Here is a 12,338-nt window from a genome sequence, read left to right on the forward strand (position 1 = left end):
CCGAGCTATAAAATGATCATAATTGGTAAAGCTTGGTTTTAAATGCAACTTTTTCAAAAAATACTCTGATGTTTTAGAGAACTTTTGAAGGCCTTAAGTTTTAAAAAAAACACCAAAAAAAAAAAAATCGAAATGAAATGAAACTTTTTTACTTTATGTTTTCAAGAAAGAGTAAGTTATCTATACTTCCCTTACAATATCCAGCCGTCCGATTTGAATGAATGGCTCAAATATTACAATGTCACACTTGTGCACTATTTTATATTTTTTTTACAAAACATTTTGACACCAAAATTTTAGAATCCACTCCTCTCTTAAATTCGCACCTGAAAAAAATATAAAAAAATATTCATGATACAAAAAAGGGCCAAAATACCCCTAAAAATTGTAGAGGTATTTTGGTAATTTTAATTTATCAAAAATATATTTTTATCTTTTTAGGTGCACCTCATTGAGATGACGGAAATTTCATATCTCATATTCATGTGACTTGTAAATAAAAATAAAAACAAAATACTTTGAGGCGTCAGATCTAGATCAAACGATTAGTGGCTCACTTGATCTAAATTGGACGACTGGATGGAGAGAGAATATATAACTTTTATATAGTAAGGGAAGTATAAAAAGTTTTCCTTGCCAAAAAAACCTTAAAGAAAAGCTTTTAAAAAATTACCTTAATTTATTCAAAAATTTCATTTTTCCACCCAAATCAATCAATCATGGCTCATCGGATATTAATATTAGTTTAGTTGATTACTCCATGGCTTTTAGGCATATATGGTAAGTGTGGTAGGGTGCCATAACATTATGTATTTAGTTCATTCCTACTGAGGTTCCAAATTAACATTAAAAGAAAAAAAAAAGGTTGCTTATCGAAACTTAATATAATTAATTGCTCTTCCCTTACATAGATAAACCTATACACACACACCCATAACTCTTTTTTTGAGTGAAATCAGAACTACTTATGTTGTTTCTGCTCAATGGTTTTCTAAATGCTCCATTTTGTTTGGAGAAATTTTTTTTGCTTCATATTCATGAACAAACCATACTAATACTAACTTTTTGGTTTATTGATATATGGACTCACTTTTGGTGCAAAACCTGGCACACTAAAAGTGGTGCAGGCCCTGTAATCAGCACCGCTTATTGTAATAAGATGGTGTAAATTGCCATTAAAAAGACAATAGATTTTTTGACTTTTGGACACGTCGTGTATTAGTTAATTATATTGAACAATGCAGATGTCATGTTAGTATAACTACACATAGAGAACCCCACATACCAAATTGGTTTTCCTGATATATTGTTGTTACTGACATGGCTTACTACGCTAGTGATGACCTAATGAATCAAAAGTAAAAAACCATAAATAATCGTTTTTGGTAAATCGGGAAAAAATTATTTTACCCTTCTGCATCAATACAAGAATAATACATTAGATACAAGAAGGATTGATAATTGGCATAACGCCTTTACAAAGGGAACAACCTAATTTTTTTATTTTTTATTTTTAAATTTTTAAAAAAATTCATGTGATTAACTTACCAGAATAAAGTACTTGGTAAATAAAAAAAAATTGGAAAGGAAAAAGTTTATATAAGGTTGAGGTTGGTTCAACAATTTGGAAAGGAAAAAGTTTATATAAGGTTGAGGCCCTAAACAATAAAACTAAAGCACACTTCGTAAATTTACTAGAAGAAGAAGTCTTGATGCCAAAAAAAACCCTCAAATCCGATTATCTCAATCTTAAGATACATGGACGTAAAATAATGGCCTTCAAGTATTACAAACATCGCATCTTGTAATGCATTATTTAGACCAGCGATTTTTAGGATTTTCCAATGTTCATAGATCTGCTATACTATTTTTGAAGTTTTAAATCTTACAATTAGAGATAAAAATAACTTTTTATGTCATCATAAAGATTTTCAGTACTAATACAGCATCTTTCGACTCTATTTGAAGATGTGCCTTATTTTGATTTTTTAGAGCCTCAGCTTTATCCAAACTTATCCTGTAGAATAATGAGAGAGTTGGAGGAGATTGGACAAGATTTGTATCCAAGGAATTGCCATTGGTGGGTTGGTTTCCATACGGGATTGTACTGTGCAAATGTGCTTCCTTAGATATGAAGCAATTGTGTAAATAAAATTGGGCCTCAAATGTCCTTAAAAGAACCCACATGTGCAAAGCTCATGATTACCTATGTCTTTTGGACTATTTTTTATGGGAAAATATATAATGAGGCCATTTATTATGGAAAAAGTTTATATAAGGTTGCAACCTAACTTCTACAGCTAAAAATGTACCTCAAAAATCCATCGAAAAAGATAGTTTTAATGTTAAAAACCCTTTAATTGATCATCTCGACATCAAGATGTATGACCATGAAAAATAAAACGATTTGAAGTCTAAAAAATGGTGCATTATATAGCATATTATCTACACCGTCCATTTTCAAGATTTTCATATGTTTATAGATCTACTTGATTTTAACTATTTTTAAATTTTAAAATTATATAATTAGATATCAAAATAGATTTTAAGATAATCCTAAGAACATTTTACATCAAAATTATATACCATGATAAATTTTGAAGGTGCAGCTTACCTCTATAGCTACGGATGCGTATGTATGCCAACTGCACCCATTTATTATTGGTACAAGGTAATCATCATTAATTTTAACCAATGGATGTGATATTGGGTGGCTGCATTTATTTTATTGACCAAGCTCAAAATTCAAAAGAAATTTTCTCGACTCGAACTTTGTGACACACTTAAGCTATCAGATTTCATATCACATAGGTATAAGTAATCGTGACCTCCCTGTATCAAAGATAGATGGTCATTGCATACAATCCCTTTTTTTTAAAAAAATGTCTACAATACAATCATACTCTTTATACAGAGAGATCACAACTATTATTGGTTGTTAGATATAAAATCAGGTGGTTAGGGAAGTGTCAATGACATTATGCAAAGTCAAAAATAAATTTTTTCGAATACTATAACACATTCAATCTATCAGATCTCACATCCAATAGGTAAAAATAATTGTGACCACCCCGTGCTAAAAATAAATGACCATATATTATTGAACCCCTTTTCTTTTTTTTGTTGTTGTAACCATTTTAACCCTCATTGAGAACGCCGTAAGATATTTAGACGGTATTATTAATAAAAATAACCAGGTGATTAAATCCACTGATTTATCAACAAGTGGTTATTTTGACAAGTTCATTTCACTCAAGTACTTTGTGAACAATTTTGTCAAATAGTACGTAAAATGTTTTTATGGTGGATATGGATTCCAGGGGTTTTTTGGTAATTCCAAAAGATTTAAATACCGTTCTTTGTTTTTGTTCTTAACTTAGGCCATTTATTACAAGAAAAAGTTTATACAAAGTCAGGGCCTTAAATAACCAAATTAAGACACACCTAAAAATTTTATTAAAAAAAGTTGTTTTGATGTCAAAAACCCTTAAAACTGATAATCTCGACCTCGAGATACATGGACATAAAAAAGAAGAAGAATACTTCAAGTCTTAAAATAGTACATTTTATAATGCATTATCAAGACTGTCTATTTTCAAATATTCATAGATATGCTTGATCTATACTATTTTTGAAGCTTTAAATTTAATAATTAAAGATAAAAATAAAATTTCAGGCTATCATAAATATTTTTTATAATAAAACAACATATTTCGAGCCCTATGCCTTATACAAACCGCACCCTTGTCTATAAGTTAAATATTTCGTTATAAGTTTGGAACCCAAATTAAGTAGATATATTTACATCTGGCATGATTTATATAGCCCAAGTCAAACCACAAAACCCCTATTTGTACTTGGTTTTGAACTTGGAAAATGTTTTTTATATTATTAAAGCATCTTATTTCAACTTTGAAATCTAGAGGAAGGCATCTTGGTATATTAGCCTATTTATGTCATAAGCCAAATTACAAACTACCCCTATTTATCTAGGATTTCAAAGCTTGAAAAGATGCATTTTGTCATCTATGTATATTTCTCTTAAAAGTGAAAGAGAGTAATTTAGGAAAACCATTGCTTTTTCAACAACGGAAAGAAAATATTTCAAACTTATTTATCGTAATTTTTTGTGATAAAATGTGCAAATAACTTTGGGATTCCAAAACCCAAAGCCTGATAATTAGGTCAATTTATAATGTCAAGGTATTGCTTGATAGCTATATTTGAAAGCTTGCAAAGCTTTGTTGGGATTCCAAAATTTTTCCATTTAAAATATTAGGCCAAAGTTTTAAATAAAGTATGGTTTTATATAGCGACATATATTTTCTTATTACTTTCAAACTTTTTTTTAGCATTCCACTTGAATTAACTTACACCTCCTAACAAGTGTTGTACTGAATTCGCGCTACACATGACCAATACACTTAAGTCTATTTTATTGCATCTTATCGTGTATTGGAGTCACACTTAAGTTTTCCTGAATATACTCATTTCAAATTCTATTCATTCTTGTCTTGCCACTCATCCATCTTAATGTCTTCATCTCTGTTGCACTCATCCTATGAGTATATTATTTCTTGACTGCCCCACATTCTACCCCATAAAGCAAAGCCGGTCTTATAATTATCCTATAGAGCTTCCCTTTCAGCTTCATTCACATGCGGCGATCACATAAAATTCCAATTGTGCATATCACTAAATACTAATTTTTAAGATGGACGCTGAAAAAGGGTGCCCTAGCTAAAAATCTAAAATAAACCGGTGCAAAAAAAATATTAAAACACAGTTCTAAGTTCTAAAATAGTTTCTAGTTATTTATTTATAATCACCATGGTAGGGGTTACATATCCCCAAAATTCTAGATCCAAAATCCACATTAGATAGATTTCAGAAGGGGGTGGTGAATATATGACTCTAGGTTAAAAAACGTAGATCGTTAACCCTTATCGCCTCTGGAATGGCAAATAAGTGATCAGCCGAGTGAATCGGCCAATAAGAAATATAGAAATAGATAGAAAAATAAAAATGGGAATAATAAAAAAGAGAAGGTGGGTTGGATTGACGAGGACAAAACCAATTGGTTCCTAGCTAGAACCGCTCATTTCCTGATATATATAGTGGCATTGAAGCAATCCCACATATTTTCAAAGTAGAACAAGTGACTTCGATCCAAATCGGCGTTTTCCAAAACCTTTTCCAAAACCATGTATAAACTAGTGTTTTAAAAATGCCAGGTTGACATAGAATCATGTGGTTCGACTCGAAAATTGATCACCATATTTGATTTTATGTATATATAGGAAAACAGTTGAGTCTAAAAGGGAACCAACAGTTCTGCAACGTAAAACAACGGTACTCTGCATTAAAACGGCAATTCCGACCGCCGATTCACTGTTTCTGTTCAATTTTTGGTCCATGTACCAATTTTTTACTTTTTTTTAGGCTAACTTACCGGTATAAAGCATAGAAGGCCCACCCCCACCAATATACTTTATAGAAGTATTTTTTTTGGTAAAATGCTGATTGGATTTTTCTAGGGCAATTATTGACCGATAACGACTGCCCACATGGGTAGGTGGTGTATGGTTGTCTCATATAAACCGCTTACCTCTAAATCAATACACATGGCTCCGTCTTGATTCAAGCACATGACTCTCCACCCATGTATGACATGGATGGGTGGATCCACCCATGCATGCTCATGCGTGATGCTCCTTGTGCATGCATTCATGTCCACACATGCCTCATCGTGGACCATAACGTATTTTCAACCTTTTTATAATGGTGGAAAATTTCACTTTATTTAATCAAGGGCGTCAAACCGTTGGAGGGCAAAAGATTTGGAAGAACGACTAGAAAATCTCCTCTCTTTTATGGGAATGACGAAACCATCCAACTAGTAAGTAAGTATTTTTTTGATCTAACTTGTTTTTTTAGTTAAAATTTATACGAAGTTGGTTCTTATTAGTAATGGATAAATATTGTTACGTAATAATTTTTTTTTTATAAAAATAAGTTTATATAATTGTGAAGCTATAAAACAATCAAATTAGAGTGCACTTGAAAAATTATACTAGAAGAGGTTGTTTTATGCCCGAATATCTGCAAAGTGATCATCTCGACATCAAGATTCATGGACATAAGAAAAAAAATAGATTTCAAGTTTTGGAAATAGTACATCTTGTAATGCATTTTCAGCCCGTCAATTTTTTAAAATTTTTAAGTTTTTATAGATATGCTTGACCTACACTATTTTTGAAGTTTTAAATTATATATTAGAGATGAAAATATATTTTAAGGCTATCACAAAGATTTTAAGTATGGGTGTGGTTTTTATGAGGTTGCAACCTTAAACAATCAAATCAAGGCACGCCTCCAAATTTTATCATAATATATAATGCTGGTGTAAAAAAGAATTAGGATTATCTTAAAATCTATTTTCATATATAATTATCAAATTTTAAACTCCAAAAATGGTTAAAATCAAGTAGATATATAAACATATAAAATCTTGAAAATAGACGGTATGGATAATATGTTGCAACCTTATATAAATTTTTTCCTTTAAAACCACATTTCTCGACACTATTTATAGGTACATTTTACTTTGATTGTTTAGATTCTCGGCTTTATACAAATTGTATCTTTTTTTATATCTTTGATAATTATATTATTTATAAATAAATTTTCAATTATTTGCACTTTTCGCCCACAACCAAAATCACATTAGCTGGAGGCCAATATAGTTTATTTGCTTGCAGTAAATCCAGTTCAACTTAAGGTCAAGGAATTTTCAACACAAATACAACAATAAAACAAGTTACGGTGCTAGAGGACCATCAAATAGATCTCCATATAGATGGTAAATATATGAAAAAATGGCTTACCGGCCCTAAAAATGTCCCTTTTGTAACATTTTTTTAGTATTGTCTATTTCAAGTCCTTACAAATATGTAAGGATTTGCATGTTTTTTATCTTCAAAATTTCAGTCAATGGCAAAAATAGGTTATAATGTCCGAAAATGGTTTGATAGGGTCAAAATAAGTAAAACCTTAACTCATATGTCATCAAAAATTGTAATTCAAGCATTGGAAAACTTTTACATCGATCAACTCAGCTTGAACATAATGGTTGTGAAGAAAAATTAGGATTTCAAGCTTTAAAAATAGCGTATATTGTAACAAAATATTTTAGACCATCCATTTCATCCTAAAAATAAGTGTTCACAGATCCGCAAGATTTGTGTATTTTTTTAGTTTCAAATTTTATTGTCGGTATTGAAAATTGATTTTAGAGCCATCATGGAGATTTCCGTTGCTAAAAGTACTTTTCGAACGAGGAGGCGTTATTTTGTTTTCACAAAACCTAGGCTTTATAGAAACTTCATCCTATAATGTTTCCTGAATTGAAATTGCAATTACTGAAGGATTTTGAGGTGCGGCTTTACCAAATTTCGTAAACTAGGAGCCCTTTAAATACTGCATTCATGAACAAATAACCCAATTTTATTTTCTATGACCATATTTTCTAGGTGTTACATATGTTAAGCCATAGTTAAGGGTAGGCGCACATTGCTTTCAACTTGAGCAAGACCCTATGTGGAGAGATATGCTTTACGGTAGGGAGGGGCACCCTGTTAGGATATGGATATCTTAGGTTGATATTGACATACATCATTATGGATGTATAGATACATATTTCTCGATAAGATTAGGTATCTAGAAGATAAGAAGAGACAAGTTAAAGTTACTTGGTCATCAAGTTAGTTTGGTGATAATACATCATACTATTTATCTCTATCTCCAAGAATCATATTATGTTTATCTCCTCTAATTATATGATTGTCTTATATATATAGAGGTAATTCTTGAGGTAAACATTCATCCAAAATAGTGAAGATATAGCCAGTTGGGGCTTTGGATCCGTGGACGTAAGGCTTCGGCCTGAATCTCGGCCTGCATATATTGTGTTATCTTCTTTTTTGTGCTTCCAATCTTTTCTTCTATGCTTCCACGAATTCTAATTCTAACACGAATTCTAATTCTAACATGGTATCAATAGAGGAGCGACAGTCTCCATGTTTTCCTTGAGAGAGTCAAAGGGTGGTAAATTTTTCAATTTCTTAGGGCTCCCGGTAGGTACATCCTTTTCTGCGCTCAATAAACTAGCACACTCTTTGTACGTTTTTGCCCCTGCAAGATCCATGAGATATCCAACTTTGAGAGGTAATATCTAATTTTAGTTCCTGGTGGTTTCCTTGGCTCCAAAGATTTTTGGGTGATAGTTTGTGATGGTTTCTCAACCATGGCCTTCAAATTGGGGCTCTCACTTTGAATCTTCATCCATGGTCTCCTTCACCACATGAAGCGGGAGTGAGAGATGAGAGGATTTAGAGAAAGAGAGGAAGCAGGAGTGAGAGACGAGAGGATTTAGAGAAAGATAGAGGGATTTGCTTATTGAGAGTGAGGAGAGAGAAAGAAAGAGATTCTTATGTTTATCTATCTGTGGTACTCTGACGTGGAGAGAGAGGGAGGAGAGAGATTCATTCTTTATGACATGACTCATGAGCTTATCCGTTTCCATTTGTGGTGGAGATTGATTTGAGATTTTATGATTAAAAAAAAGAAAAAAAAAGAAGGTATTTTGCAAGTTGGGTGTTTCTTCTCCATCTATATGTGATGAGATGAGTAGAGATGAGATGAAGTCAATATCTCTAATATATCCGTTATGTAGACAAGAACATCAGTTTTGATATTATTCATGTGGGCGTTATTTGCTCCTAGCGCCTCACCATCTCGCCATGTAGCATAGGACTTCGTCACACCATATTTGCTCCCAGCGCCTCGTCATCTCGCCATGTAGCATAGGACTTCGTCACACCATATTTTCTCCTAGCGTCTTGCCATGTAGCATAAGATTTCGTCACGCCATTGTTGTTTTGACATCGTCAGGACATCGTCAGGGGGAGCACACAGATTTGCAGATTTTTCAAAGAGAAGTTTTCACAAATCTTCAATGTTCGTTGCCACTTTATTTATCGGAGCCATCTTTGTTGTACAAAGTGTTGTGCCTTTGTAGCACTTTTAGTGGTCTATAGAGCAGGTTTGGTGATCACGTGTCCCGGATTACATCTCTTCGCTCTTACAGACTATTCAAGCATGCATGCATCTTGGAGACTATTCAAGCAGACTCCAATGAGAGCAGTACTGAAGATAAGAAGAGACCAAGTTACATCAAGTTAAAGTGGGTATATATCTCTTGATAAGATTAGGTATCTAGAAGATAAGAAGAGACCAAGTTACATCAAGTTAGTTCGATGATAAGGCATCCTACTATTTATCTCTATATCCAAGAATCATACTATATTTATCTCTTGTAATTATGTGATTGACCTCTATATATAGGTACTTCTTGATATAAGCATTCATAAAAAAAAATAATGAAGATATAGCGGATTGGGTGATATAGCCGGTTGGGCTTTGGAACCGTGGACGCAAGACTTTGGCTTGAACCACGTAAATGTTGTGTTATCTCTTATTCTCTCTCCATTTGATGCTTCCACAAATTTTAACACACCCTACAAAATGGGAGTTTAGGGCAATCTGCCTCCTACTACTCAAATTGCAATATCTACTTCTTCCTGTAACCAACATTTTAATTGGTATTTTTATTTGGAAATATATAATATGAAGTCTAGTTTGAAATACAAAATGCTCTACTTCTTCTTGTAACCAACACGTTGGTATTTTTATTTGGAAATATATAATATGAAGTCTAGTTTGAAATACAAAATGGGAGTGTAGGGCAATCTGCCTCCTACTACTCAAATTCAATCTCTACTTATTCATGTAACCAACATTTTAATTGGTATTTTTATTTGGAAATATATAATATGAAGTCCATTTGAAATGGAAAGCCTCCATTAGACAAATGCTTTATCTTTAATTCAAAATTAGAAGTAAATATTTTGGATGTCCTTAAACATAAAGAGATATTCTTGAATGGTGAGTTGATGATTGCAACACTATGTCTGAAGTTTGAATCCTATACCTGAAATGCCCAAAAAAATTATGAACTTAATTGGATACCTAATATTTCATCCCCAATTTGAGCGATTTTATTTTTTTAAAAAAATATACATTTTTACCATCTTAATATTGCCAGAATAATGAAAACGTGCATCGTACGTATCTCATGGCAGCAGAGATGATGCCAAAGGAAATGATATGTCACCCATGTGCCGTAGTTTATATGAATGGAGAATTGAAATTAGTATGCAATGGTCGCAATGTGCTAAGCACATAAGAACATTTCTTTCTTGAATAATTAAACAGACCTTAAAGAGATGGTGATTTTTGTCATTTTTTAGCAGTATGGACAATTGGTGTAGATTTGCATCATAATATGGTCACTTTTTTTTTTTTTTTTTTTTTTTAACAATTTTCTCATATTTAATGAAGTCTACATTGGTCCACTTCAATAATACCCATCATGAGAAATATACTAACCACTCATGTGACTTGGGCACATGAATTGGCTACCTTTTTTATTTTAATTTTTAGTAGAAAATATCTTAGGAATTAACAGTTTTACTTGAAATTTGCTTTCTTCATTTTCTTGACCCAATTCACTGTAGTTGTGATAGTTCTTATGAGTTTTTTTTACCAAGGCAATTTTCTCCTTGGAGAAAAATAACATAAATATCATATTTTGACCTATTAAGTGTTCAAGTGACTACTCATGTCATGTGACTCTTCTTTTTTGAACTACATTTTTATCCCCACACACATATAAATCAATATAAATTATGTGTATGAGGATATGGGCTTTTTTATTTTAATCGAGCGGTCGGTCCTCAAAACACATACGAGTACTATGGGTGTAAAAGAAAACTTTCCCCTTCTTTCTTCTCCATAAATGTTGTACTAGTTTTTATCTCCTTTTGTTTTCTAATTCACCAATAGGAATCGAACTCAAGATGTAATATAGGTAATGTCAATTGCTAACCACTTAAGTCCAAGCCTAATTAATGTAATATTGCATTAGTATCCAAGCTATGCATAGAGCATATGAATAAATGTTTTATGTAATACAAAGACATGGTCTTGATGTCGGCCTGCATTTCGTTTTTCTGTCCGATTCGGAAGAACTTATCTTGGTAAGGTTGCAAGTGTCTGATACATGTGGGCACTCATCTGGCAAAGGCCTTTTGTGTGTTTTCGTAGCTAACATCATTGTCCAGCCTCAGGCGTCGGAGAGAGAGAGAGAGAGAGAGAGAGAGAGAGAGAGCATATACTCAAGACAGTGATACTCCATAGAGGTCATGAGAGAGAGAGAGAGTGTCTACACCATACCGGAAAGAGTTTGAGAGACATGGCATGGAAGTTACTAGAAAGTGAGAGACAGAGACAGAGCAAAACGTTGAAGGAAATTTATCAAAATACCGACAAGAAGTGAACTATTTAAGAGTAGCATTTTGAAACTATTCCGACCATGTGTTATTTTATAGGTATTTCGAAGCTAAATAAAGTGTTGAATTGTTAACCTTTCATAGGTAATTTGATAAATTCCCCAACCATATGTAATGGGATAAAGGCTTAGTGGATACAAAGTAAAATAGAAGGGGGCCACAAAAGAGGCACTGGCTTTTACCTTTTTAGCAAATCTCTAGCAATGAAAAGACATATTATTGTGCAACCTCTGCGATGATGTACTTAGATAAGGAGAGGTAAGGGTGAGAGATGTGAAGGTTCATAAGTCTGGTCATGCATCAAAAGACTAAATGTTAAATTGTACATGGCAAACAATGGTGATTCAAAAATCGCCGATTCTACTTTGAATCTGAGTTGGTGATAAATTTGTTAAAGTTTATTCTTTTAAAATTAAATTATTTTTTATTTTATTTTATTATAAGTGATGCAATGAGGTTACAATTGGTAGTTTTGTGTAGTAGGAATAAAATTACTAGATGGTTAATAGTTATTGTTGTAAGTTAGTAGTTATTGTTGTGAGTGGGGAGTTATTGTACTAAATATCATTGTAAGTGGCTCTATTTAAAAAAAGGTGTGTAGTGAGAAAATTGAGTCATATGTGTTAAGGTTAATCTTAGGTGTCAAGATTGTAATGCATTTGTTTACTCTATTTTGCTTCTTTGAATGAAAGATTCGGTTTTTTTTCTTCCACCTCATTTCGGTTATTCATCTTCTTGTGAGTCTTGGGCTAGTGTGACAATGTTACATTGATTGAGAAGCAGATTGTTCTGGTATTGTGGCATCCGTATTTCCCTACAGTTGGAGCACAACCTAGATGTGGAAAATTCTGATGAGAAATCCTGAGA

The sequence above is a fragment of the Amborella trichopoda genome, chromosome 6, assembly GCF_054954075.1.
Source record: "Amborella trichopoda isolate Santa Cruz 75 chromosome 6, AtrichopodaSantaCruz75HAP2 v2.0, whole genome shotgun sequence".
Lineage (NCBI taxonomy): Eukaryota > Viridiplantae > Streptophyta > Magnoliopsida > Amborellales > Amborellaceae > Amborella > Amborella trichopoda.